Source organism: Melospiza georgiana, chromosome 19 (assembly GCF_028018845.1).
Source record: "Melospiza georgiana isolate bMelGeo1 chromosome 19, bMelGeo1.pri, whole genome shotgun sequence".
Classification (NCBI taxonomy): domain Eukaryota; kingdom Metazoa; phylum Chordata; class Aves; order Passeriformes; family Passerellidae; genus Melospiza; species Melospiza georgiana.
The window spans coordinates 11,730,391-11,742,506 of record NC_080448.1 but is presented as its reverse complement, the minus strand read 5'-3'; the positions used below and the strand labels follow the sequence as shown (position 1 = coordinate 11,742,506).

General features: G+C 46.9%; 1 long non-coding RNA gene across 1 annotated transcript; it reads right to left on the bottom strand.

Annotated features, from left to right (window-relative positions):
- Positions 1-1,250: 1,250 nt before the first annotated feature.
- On the bottom strand, positions 1,251-10,539 carry LOC131091582 (uncharacterized). The gene is made up of 3 exons (XR_009115407.1): positions 10,188-10,539; positions 3,557-3,613; positions 1,251-1,325 (listed from the first exon to the last, which is right to left on the bottom strand). It is a non-coding gene; the product is annotated as an uncharacterized LOC131091582 (long non-coding RNA).
- Between the last annotated feature and the right edge of the window lie 1,577 nt (positions 10,540-12,116).

Sequence of the window (12,116 nt, the reverse complement as noted above, 5' to 3'; positions counted from 1 at the left end):
CACCAAATTTAATCACAAAGATCCCCTGGATTGGAGAGCCAGGCTGGAGCTCCCGATGGCAGTGTCTTTGTTCAGATTAAATTAAGCATGTTCTCAAAGGCACTGAAGCAAGAACCCAGAGATAAGGCTGTGTGTGCTAACCCTGGGTTAGGTCTGGCAGTAAGTTTTTACTGAAGCCTTATTGGAGAGCACAAGATTAAATGTTGCTGCTATTTAAATGCTGTGTCAAAGGTAAATCAAATTAAGATACAGCGAATTGAGACTTGCATTGGATGAATGGAGCTCCTCTCTTGTCACAGAGAAGTGCTGCATATGCAAATTGAACTGGGCACGTGTCCTTTGGATTGCTGGAATTTATTTAATTATTCACTAATCAAAAACTAATTCACGAGCACTTAGCAAATATCTTTAAGTGTCTCTGCATCACTGTCAAGGATCTGAGGCAGAGCAGGTATTTACTGCTGCACAGGAGCAGCAGGAGCCTGGCAGCACAGCAGCTGTGGGGCTCTGCCAGGCTGCTGCAGTCCAGGGCTGAGAACAGGGAAAATCCACAGCCCTGGCTCCAGCTCAGCCCACAGCAGGCACTGCGAGGAGAGGGGGCTTGGAGCTGCACTGCAAAGGCCTGAACTCAGAAGGGATGAGCCAAACAGCAGAGGAACTGCTGCAGTGCCTCAAAAACACTTCTGAGAACAGCACTGTAAGGCCTTAGGATTTCCTGATTCATAGTCACTAAAACAGAAGCCAGAAATGCAACTTTGTTGCTGGCCTCTAAACCTGTGCCTCTTGCCCCAATACCTGTCTCCCCACCCTGGATATTGTTATTTTTTTAAGGACTTTTCTTGGCACTGGACAAACACAGGACAACTTTTACCCCTTCCTGCTTCAAACAGCCCTGACAGGATTGTGGCAGAGCACATCCCAAATATTTGAGAAGAGTAGAAAGTGGGAGAGAGACCAAGATGCAATAAGAGGGTTCAATCAGGTCTGCAGTGGTCAGAGCTAAATGGCTTCATATCTAATTACAGTGAACTGGTGAATGAGAAAAATACCCCGAATCATCATCTGCCAGTTGGTTCTGATGTTATCAGAGAGAGAGGAAATACAAAAGGCTTCCTCAGAGTACAACAGAACAATATTCAAAGTGAAACTTCTATCACATCCCACATTTTCTAGGAAACAAGTGGCTTAGGGTGGTAGCAGAGGGTGACAGATTCATATGAACTCAGGGGGAAATAAAAGGAGCAGATTCTTACCAGGTCCCTCCTACTGTTGTCATGTAGGCTGTACTCCCACACTATTGCCAGTATGAGCTTTGTAGTGGAATACTGCAGGGGAAAATGAAAAATGTAATTTATTAAAAGTATTTAAAAATGAAATTAAAGTCATCCCCCTTGTTGAAGGGACATGCTAATGAGGGCAGTGCTCACCAGGGCTGCAGTGTGGTGTAGCCAGGGGACTCTCAGAGTGAGCTGATTGGGATTTTTCCCTCATTTCCAGTTTGAGGGCACTTCTCTTTTCACACCTGCCCTAGAGATCCCTTCTTCCCAGAACTCTCAAGACTTTTTGGAGCAGCTGCCCATCCCCACCCCCTGTCCCAGCAGCCAGGCCCTTGTCCTGGCATCATCCCCTGCTGGTTCCCAGCAGCAGCAGCAGCAGCCACCTCATCCCCTCCTTTTTCCTGGTGAGCTCCAAGCGGGGCGGGGACAGGGAGAGAACAGCGTCCCTCTGTCCCAGAGGGCTGAGCTCTGGTGACAGCTCAGTGTGGGGGTGACAGGCACTGCTGCACAGGCAGGAGTGACAGCCCTGCTCTGCACACCCACACACGCCAAATGCCAGACCTGTACATCAGGTTGTGGCAGGTACAGGAACGGGGTTTGGATGGCACTGCCCAGGCTCTGGAAAGGGCAGCAAGGGAAGTGGGAGCATCCCTCAGACCTCATCTGACCTGTGGGCTACCTCTGTTTTATTCTGCCACCCCTTTAGGAGAGAATTAATGAATGTTTCTGCTGAGCCACTGAGCCCTGGCTGTTTGTGTTCAGGGAGCCCGTGACAGGTTTAAAGCTGCTCAGAAGCGCTGCTCACATCACTGCTCAATCCATAATCTCACTCCTGTTATTAATAGTAGGATCTCCACCACCCAGGAAAGTGAGGCACATCACACACGTTCACAGCTATTTTAAGGTTTGTGGGTAAGTGGTCCCCCACTTTTCCTGCAGTTGCCTTTGAGAGACAGAGAAGAAAACACCATAAGGCACCCTCCACTCTTGATATTCTCCTAAGCAAGGCTTCCCTGTGCGTGGAAGGATGGCACGATCACACTTGAGGCCCACAAAGAACAGTGACAAACTCTTCCTTCCTGGCAGACTCTGCTGCTGCTCCTCCAACCCAGGAGTAACAGGGTGCCACAGCTAATGGCAGTCAGGAATTAAGGGTAATGCCTTGGATATTTATAAAAACATCACGTCCTTCCCTTTTCTATCAACCTGTTTGATTATGCCTTATACAGGGAAAGTGTGACAGAATTAATCAGCCTGCTGGAGTGCACACTAAGGGAACAGATGAGCTTTGGCAAGACTGTTGTTAGCACTGAAAAACTGTGACAAAAAAGAGGCAGACTGCAATCCAGACACGTGTCATTCAGAAAATGAGACATGCTATGATTTATCAACGTACCAACAATTGAGGGAAATAGAGATCTCCCATTTCAAAGTGTTGTCTCTGTGTAGATTAAGAGTAGTATCTGTCATCAGGAAACAATGGGAGAAGAAATGTATTTGGTAAAAGCAATTCTGTGCTCCCTTGTAGACAGAAACCACTGTGGTGTTGGAATGGAGGTAAAGGATTTCTCTGCAGTTCCATCCAGGGCAGTAAAAAACACCAGCGTTGTGACAGGAGGAAGTGCACATAACTAATACCAGAAGATCAAATGAAAGGAGTGGCTTTGCAAGAAGTGACTCATGTTGACTGTGCTCTGGGAAGGCCCAGATTGCCTGGTGGAAGGAGGAGCTTGTGTGGCCCCAGAGCACAGCACACAGCGGGCAGGGATGCACCACAGGGCACCTCTCCCCTGCAAAGAAAGGGCTGCTTTCTTCTCAGCTCAAAGGCTGCTGCTCACAGCGTCCCCAGCACTGCAGCACTTTGATTGTTGTGTACAGAGAAAGCAACACCAAAGCATCAAACACAGACCAACTTGGGGAACATTTTGCCAGCAGCTGATGCAGTGGGAAGCACATCTCAAAACAGCAGGGCAGCAGAGCAAAACAAAAGCCACAGAGCCAGAGCTGTTGTGTCATTTGGCACATCCTGGCACTTGCCTTAATTCTGCTTCAGAACTTGCAAGGGAAGGCCAAAGCTTCTTATTTGCTAATTAAGGTTTCACACGATTCAAACATTGAACAAAGGACATCCCCAAACAGAGAAACCTGCCAGCCTTGGTGCCCCTGCCAAAGGCTGATGTCTCAGTTCAGTGCTCTCCCAACACAGAGTGAAAGAGCTCTGGACAATGGCACATCCAAATGTGCACACACACATTTTTCTGCTGGCATGCACACATTACCTCTGATCAGGTTCTAAATGTTCCACCTCCCTGTTTTTGTTAAAGACTCCAGACACCCTGCAGACAGGGAGGAAACAGGCATTAAAACAACAGACCTCTATTTTATGGTGTCAAATGGCTAATAATAGTAATTAAGGACCTTAAAGTCCTTTATCAAGAGGCATTATCTAAGATGGCATCATGCCTGTAATCAGAGCCAATGAAAAACTGTTTGATCAAGCCAAGAAGGCAACTAAAACAGTCTGATGAGTTGCCATCTGCTCAAGCCACCCCACCCCTGAATCCAGCAGAGAGCCCCTGCAGGACACTGACAACCAGGTTGTTTTCCTGTCATTTCAGCTGAACACTCGGTGCCTGTCCCTGTGTTCCAGAGGATTCCCAAACCCAAACATTAGAGATCAGTGCTGAACATGCAGTTCTGACAACATTTTGCTTTGCACTCTTATGGATTGGTTGTGCACATGCAGCAAGGTAAAGCATTAGGGGTTAATCAGAATTTTGCCTACCTTATTAAGTATTTGCATGTATATTTATTTTCTAAAATGTATGGTTAATTGATCCATAAAAGCCTTTGGTACTCACTCAGCCTCTGGGTAAAAGTCCAGGTACTCTCAGAAGAGCTTTTGACCCAGCAATTGGAATAAAATTTAGGCCTGGAGTATGGAGTAGAGTCTTGAGTAGATTCTTAGCAATAGAAGACAAGTTCAGGGTAGATGAAGGTTGCCAGATTGTCACAGTTTAACAAAGAAAATTGGTATATTCAAGGAAGGAGCAATTTGAAGTTTTTATAAAGCACTTGGACACCACAATGATGGGCAAGAGTTTCTTCACTCATTTGGCTTTCTCTTATCACTTCCCAGCTGTTTCTTCCACTTTCAGGTAGTTTCAATTTATCCTTCTATTTTTACCCACACATTTCACTAACAGCCTTTGAGTTGAGATTCTTCTGGCTTTAGTGCTGAGGTGCCAGCTGTGCATCCCTGCAAGCTGGTGCATGTATGACCTTGAAAATTTCTGGGAAGCCAATCAGGAGGTGCTTGCAAACAGTTTCCTATCTCCCAGAGAGCATCTCTCTGTTTTTAGCTTTAGATATAAATCACATTCTAACATCCAGAGCATTGTGCAGGCATTACCCAGCTAATGCCAGCCCAAACCCCTCCCAGCCTGTGCCCTGTTATTGCCTAAGTAACAGCTCCTCCATTCCCCTGCAGCCAGCCCAGGGAGTTCTTTCTGCTTCCTTCTCTGCAGGAATATTAAACCAGAATGAGAATGAAGAGAGCTGTTAATTTTATGGCACGGTGAGGAAACTGAAGGTCTTCAGATCACACTTTCTCCTCAGTCTTTTAATTGCAAAATTATACTTCAAGATTTGACACAAGTTTCTCACCTCCCTGTTTTCAAGCTACTAGCAAGATAAACCAGACAAAAATACTTCTTTTTTCCTACTCTGCCGAGCCTGTTAATTTCAGATAGGTGAAATATTGCTAATTAGTAGCATATTCTAACAGAACTTGTGATTTTACAGAGAGCTATGTCAAACTAAACCAGATTAGGGGTCAGAATGTGCCAATCTTTTCATTGTTGTCACTTTGTGATTTGTGTTCCCCCTCAGCATGTGCCCTCCCAGGTTCTTGGAGCCCTTGGCTAGCACTGCTCAGCTGCTCCACAGTTATTCCTCACACCAGACATTCACAGCACGCTCTTCTCACATTTTCTCTAAACATTAGGTACAACAGCAGAAATAGAAATTGGAGATTTAGAAGCAAGAGACACGGAAATCTGGGTGGAAACAGATGACTAACAGAATTTTTGCTAAATAAAAACATGAAAAGGGGTAAAAAAAAGATTCCTGAGCAGACATAATACCTTTCTTTTTCCGGATAAGTGCTAATCTAGGCCCTGGAACACTCCCACTTCTAGATATGATGCTTAGTAACATGTTTCTAATTTCAAATTAGATTTTAATGAAAATAATGAGAATATCCCTTAAATAAGATAGAATGAGACTTCCTGTGGTCTCCTCCAGGTCCCATATTTTTTACCTTTGCCAGTTTGAGACTAACTCCACAATGCTTGACCAGCAGTGTGCCATGACCCTTCCCTGTCATCCCTACAGCCATCCACAGTGTCTTTCCTTTTGATTAAACTTCACCTTCCAAGATGGAAATTCATGGATAACACCCTGCACAGGGGATCTGAGCATCTAGAGACCCCATGGGGAGTTACACAAGCAATAAATTTCAAACCCCATTTTTGGGGCAGATTAATATTCTCTAAGTTACTCCTGCCATAAGCTATAAACAGCAGAATATGCACTTCTGTGCATTCCAGCATGTTGTGGGAGATCATAAAGGCACTTAATATATTATTTAAGCCATTTAAGCAAGATAGCACAACTGCTGTAATTAGCAACTGTTCTCCAAATCCCCATATGCCAGACAAAGGCTCACGTTCAGCATTTCCAGCCTGGTAGGAGGGCATCAGAACATCACAGAAATAAAATCCATGCTCTGCTTTTTTTTCCTCCTGCCAATCTCAGCAGAGCCTGTTTCACTCCAGCTACTCCCCTGCACCACCATACAAGAGACCATAAAGAAGACTGCCCTTTTTTTGGTTTATTTAAAGAATAACAGGCTGCTCAAAGCTTTAAGAAAGAGAAATGAAGCCACTTCTCCTGACAGACTGGAGGGGAACTTCCTTGCTTTTTCCTTTGGATAAAGCCAAAATACAAGGAAAACCAAAACTTGACTTCCTCTAGAATATCCATGAACTGAAGTGAGCGCTAAGTGGGAGTTTAGCAGCACTCCAAGCAGAGCCACCTTTGTGCACGAGGGTCAGGCTCAGGGCACTGGGGTGGGAGCACAGCAGGGAGAGGAGAGGCAGGGTGAGCACGCAAAGGGCAGCAGTGGCAGCACAGGGACAGGAGCTGAATGCTGCCACGAGCCTGAGCTTCACTGCCCTTGGAACCCCAGTACACAAAAACCAAAAACAAACAAAGAACATGGCTGGGACAGACACCAAAATCCTGCAAAGGAGATACAGAACTGAGAGCCTCTGCCACCAAGGGGGCTGTGAAACTGGGGGGTGCCATGGCTCAGAGAGGGGAGATGCTGTCCCCTGCCCCATTCCCCAGGCAGCACCAACTGGGAGATGTGTAGCAGGCTCATCATTTTCCAGCCTTCTCTGAGTCGTTGGGGAGAGGAAGTGACCAAGGTTGGTATCACCTAGAGAGTTCATATTTCATCATCCAAAAGATTAACAAAAGAAGTCAAATTATTTTCAGTTCAGAGAGATACCTAACTTGTTACAGATTTGATTTTATAAGTAGCACCTAAGGGATGGGCTCATTAACATCTCATTAATAATGCCTATTTTAATTTGCATAAACCCCTAAAAACTTACAAAGCACAATAAAAACAAAAGCCTTTAACTATCCTGTTTCTCACAGGCTGCAAGCTGAAGAAACGTGGAGGAAGCTGATAATGCTCTTTCAGTTCCTGAGGACTTCAGGCAGCTAAAAAAGTGATAGGACATTGGCAAACACCAACAATCAGCTCACAAACAGCTGGCTGGGAAGTTGGAGACAAACATCTAGAGAACTAAAACAGTGCAGGAATACCTGAAAATACAACTATTGAGAAGGAGCACCAGCACCAGAGGTTGGTCACTTATCCCTTTGGGCACTCTGGAGGGTTTGGCTGCCTGTGTCTCCCAGTCTGGGAACACTTGGAACACACCTGATTGTGCCAGAGGTGGATAAAAGAGATGCAGATGTGTTTCTGGTTTCCCCACAACACTGCTCACCATTCACACTTGTGTTTAGACCACATTAATTGCAAACAAGTGATTAAATGAGCAGCTCCCTGCAGGTACCAGAAAGGAACTGCTCTGGCAGTTCAGATGCCTCTAATGATGCCACACAGAAACAAAAACTGGCCCAAATTCTTTTTCAGCTCCCTTTCCCTGACACAAGATTTGGTAACTGGAGCCAATAGGCACCCAGCTGCAGGGAGAACATCTTCATCACCCTTCAGCTCCAGGAAAGGAATTTCCAGGTGGAATTAGCAAAGCCTCCATCCCTACAGTTCGAGCAGTAGCTGAATATCATTAATCATTCCATCAAACAGAGCATTCACCACCCTCCTGGTAAGGACAGGTTGCTGGAAAACATTCCCCATTACAATTCCTATTTAGCATTGCACTGCAGTACATCTGGCAGCAGTGTTTGGGGTTGATGTTTAACCACATGTACAGGTAGTTGGTTTAAGTACAATGCAGAATACCTGTACGTTTATCTGTGTTATCAGCTCTCCTTCCTGTGACCTATCAGTACATAAATACCATATCAAATGCCTGCATATATTACATACACCAGATTCATCACATCACACGTGGTAATCGTGGTAGATCTGCCCAAAGCAGCAAATAACAACCAGCAGCAGACACACAACATCTTCACAACTGCTTCCTTTTTGGCTCCATGCCTGCTCTGCCCTGCAAGAGCTGCTGCACCAGAGGAGTTGGTTAATGTTTGCACTTGCACAGCTCCTGGAAGATGAAGACACTCAAATAGAGAAATTAATATTCACAGGAGAGCTGTCAGGGGATGAGTTTTCCCTGAGGTGCACTGTTTCAGTACAGTGTGTTTGACTGGCACTTGGGCTCCTTTCCTTCATGGGAAGAAACAGGAGAGACATAATCTGTTTGTACTCTGATTTTCCCCATCCAATTAGAACATCCTTTCAAAGCATTCCTGTTGTAGGTAGGCAGGATAATGTGATAGATTTCCAGAGATGTGGTCTGTCTTATGCCACCTTCCAGCAGAGAGGCTTCCCAGGAGAAATCAGTGTTGTCTCCCCAAGGAGGGGGAAGGACACAGCCACAGGCTTCTCTCATGCCTGATCTCTCAGGAGTGAACCAGGGTGATGGACAACTTCTAAATCCAGCAAGCTCCTCAGATGAAGGCTGGCCAGAGAAGTCCATCTGTGCCTCCCACTTGCACATCCCTGGCTTTGGCTGAGCTCCGAGTGCAGCCAGCACTGAAAGGGAGAACAAAGCCTTGGGTTTGCAAGGGGAACTCAAGGCCCTCTCAGACCTCTGCAGAGCCAAGTGTACACATGATAAGCCAGGAGAGCCATTCCACACTGCAGTCACATGCCATGTGGGCTATAATCTCACAAGGACACAGATATGGCCATGCAAATATGGGTTATGCCTGTGCTAACATCCAGCTCCTGTCCCTGGAGCTCCTAAAGGGCTTTAATCTGGCTGCTAATACAGGAGAAAGCTTGTGCTGGAGAGGCTGCATTTCTCCTGGCTCTGACCAGCCAGGACCCTGCTGCCCTTTGGCACCTTGACTGGAGAGGTGAGGACATCAGCTGGCTGCTCCTTGTTCCAGTCTCTGCAGGTGAGGAGGAGAGGAGCTGCCTGTCACAGTGGGGACAGGTGACACAACTGCAGGCAGCTGGCACAGCGAGAGGGTGGTTGGGAACAGGCATTGAGAAACAGCTGCATTTGCAGCACCCCCTTCACCCAAACCACTTCTAACAGAGTCCTCACAACAGCCAGGCTGAGGCAGCACAGCTACACTCTCAGCTATCACCTCTGCTTCCCTCTGCAGAGCTTATCTTGTGTAAAGCAACACCTAACACTAAAATCCTAATCTGAATTAAACAATTGTAATGTACCTCAGGTGGGCCAAGCAAACCTCACTGCAAGGTTAGCAAGAAATTCCCTTTGCATCTGCTCAGCACCTGCCTGTGAAAGGCTCCTGCATCCAGAGCTGACAACAAAACCCAGACAAGGAGGAGGAAGAAAACACAGGAGGCAAAATGCCACAGACATCTTAAGGGGGAGGGCTTGTCTTCATGGATTTTTGTCATTATTGAATGCAGCCATGGGTAAAAGCCAAACTTCCCTAAGACAGCCTGAGATCAAGAACCTGCCTTTGTTTCAAACCCACCCATAGGTGCCTTCCCAAGGTGGTACCTGCTGTGGGCACTGGGCTCAGCTGGAGCTCAGCACCACCAGAGGAATTCCTGAGCAAGATCATCCCAACTCTGCCAGGAGCAGCACCAGGCCAGAGAGACCTCGGAGAGAGAGAGACAGAGAGAGGCCTTTGTGCAGCCTGGGGATGACTGAGGGTGCCAGAAGCGACCTGGCACAGGAGCACAGCTGAGTCACAGCTGCAGCAATTGCACCAATTGTCCCAGGGACACAACAATTGCACTTGTCTGACTGGTCAGCCCATGGCAGCAGCACAGGGCAGTTCTCTTTGTGAAAGCCTGCAAGTAAACTTCCAAAACAAAATCCCTTCAACTCCAAGCCTTTCCAGGCTTCTCCCTGGCAAGGGCAGTTTACCGAGAGATGTCATGCAGGAGAAAGAAATCTCACTGCTGTTGGCTTGCACCATCACCTGTGAAGGAGATAACCCTGAATTCCCATTACACTGGGATGGAATTGAAGTCTCAGCTCCAGCCAGCTCCCTAAGAACACCCAAGATGCAGCCCAAGGTCCCTGTTCCCCATCAGAACAAAAGTTTATTTTTGTGCAAGGGGTCTGTCAGTGGTTACACTCCCAAGCCAGACCTGGGCAGCAGAAGGAGAAGGAAAAGGATGAAGTTTGTACTCACATGCACAATCCACATCCTGCCTTCTGCTCTTGGGGGGGAATTTGTCTCCCTCTTCTCAAGATGGACACAAAGCAACTGCACAGTCTGTAAAAGCACATCAAGAACAAGCAAATGGATGAGAAAATGGGAAATTTAATCCCCAAAAGGTGTTCCTGCTGTACTGATTTAAGGGTATGACCATACCTGCAGCAACTGTGGCTTGATCCATGTCAAAGGAGAAGCCTGTTACTGAGAAATCTGTTTATCAGCAGTACTTTCCCTGCTGCTCTGGGTGGCTGAGTGATGTTTACGGTCTTCAGAGCTGTTTGCTCATCCCATGCTTCCGGTCAAGCTTTACAGATCCAATCTGATCCATAGCTTTATCTGATTCTATAGGAATTAAACTTTGAAACAGGTCACAAGACCAGTCACAGCCTGCACCTGAGCATCACCTGTACAAGGGCAGGAAAGGCTCCCTGAGAACACAAACTCCAAAGGGTTAACTCAGAGCCAACCATAAACATCTCCTGAGCAAAGGCTGGGTGCTCCAGGAAGTTCAGAGGTCCACAAGGAACATGGACTTGAGGGAGTTCATTAAAAAATAATTAGAATCAGATAGACACAGGGAAAAAAAAAGAAAAAAGTGTCAACCAAGAAACTGTTTTGAGGAAACCTGAAAACAGGGACTACTTTGTTGGGTTACTGGAACATTTGCCTGCTTCATGTTTAGAAGGGAGCTGTGGTCATTTGATAGCTGGAAGTGATAAGACCACAAAAAAGTGTGAGGCCACAGGTAAACAGCTCTCTCCTCCAGCTAGAGACAAAGGGGAAGCCAGCCAGCTTTTGCTTTTAGTTCCTGGGGAAACAAAACCATTTATTTCTTCCTAAGGCTCCAAGAAGATATTCCATCCAGGAGGGAATCAAACCTACTGTAAAGAAAAAACCAAACCCAAATTCCTGCTGGTAGCAGAGACAGCCGAGATTAGAGGAGAGGCACTAAAGGAGCAGCCCGGGGAGGCAGCTGGTGACAGATGCCCCTGCTCCCTGAAACCTGGGGGGCTGCAGAGAGGAAACTCAGCTCCATTCCAGCACAGCCCTCCCTGCAGGCCTGGGACAGCCCCTCAGCTAAGGACAAACAGCATTGCCCCTCAAATGAGTATTAAAAAGCAAAAAATCCTCCAAACACCCTTCCATCCTTTTGCTCCCTAAAAAGCCACCAGCCAACCCCGCAGCTCCCCATCTGCCCATACAAGAGGGAATAAAGGCCGGGCCAGGAGCTGGGCCAGGATCAGCCCGTGGGGACCCGGGGATGCTGAGGAGCCTCCAGCGAGGCCGGGCCGGGCGGGAGCAGTGACAAACCCGCCGTTATGTAACGGGTGACAAATGCCTTTTGTTATGCAAGACAAGTGGGAGAAAAATCAGCATTTTCGGCTCCCTGCTCGAGCACAAACAACAGGCTCCGGCTCCGGGGGGCACCAGCTCCGAGCAGCAGAAAGAGATGCCTTGGAAACGCCTCCTGATTCACATGAGTCAACAGAAAAATGCAGAATCAATATTTAATTTGAAGGGATTGAGGTTGTCAGCACGGTCATTTGATAATTTTGGGGTTGTTGTTAAGGAGAGAGGCCAGTGGGCAGCCATCCACCAGCCTTGCTCATCAGTCATCTAAAATGAGGATATTCATCCCCCTTGCTCAGCATTTGGGATTCGAGGCTTTTTTAATTAAAATTTTAAATTGGTATTAATATAATTTCGTAATAAAACTAATAAACCCAAAAGCCACACACATCTGAATTTAAGCTCTGGTCCCAGCTCTGTTTTTACACTCGGTGGAAATCCCAGCTCCAATTCTATTCTCAGCTCCGAGCTAGAAGCGAGAATCCTCTGCCCTCTCCTGGCTCCTGTGGGTGGCTGAAAGCTGCAGAAATCAGCCTCGCATCCCGCTCCGGG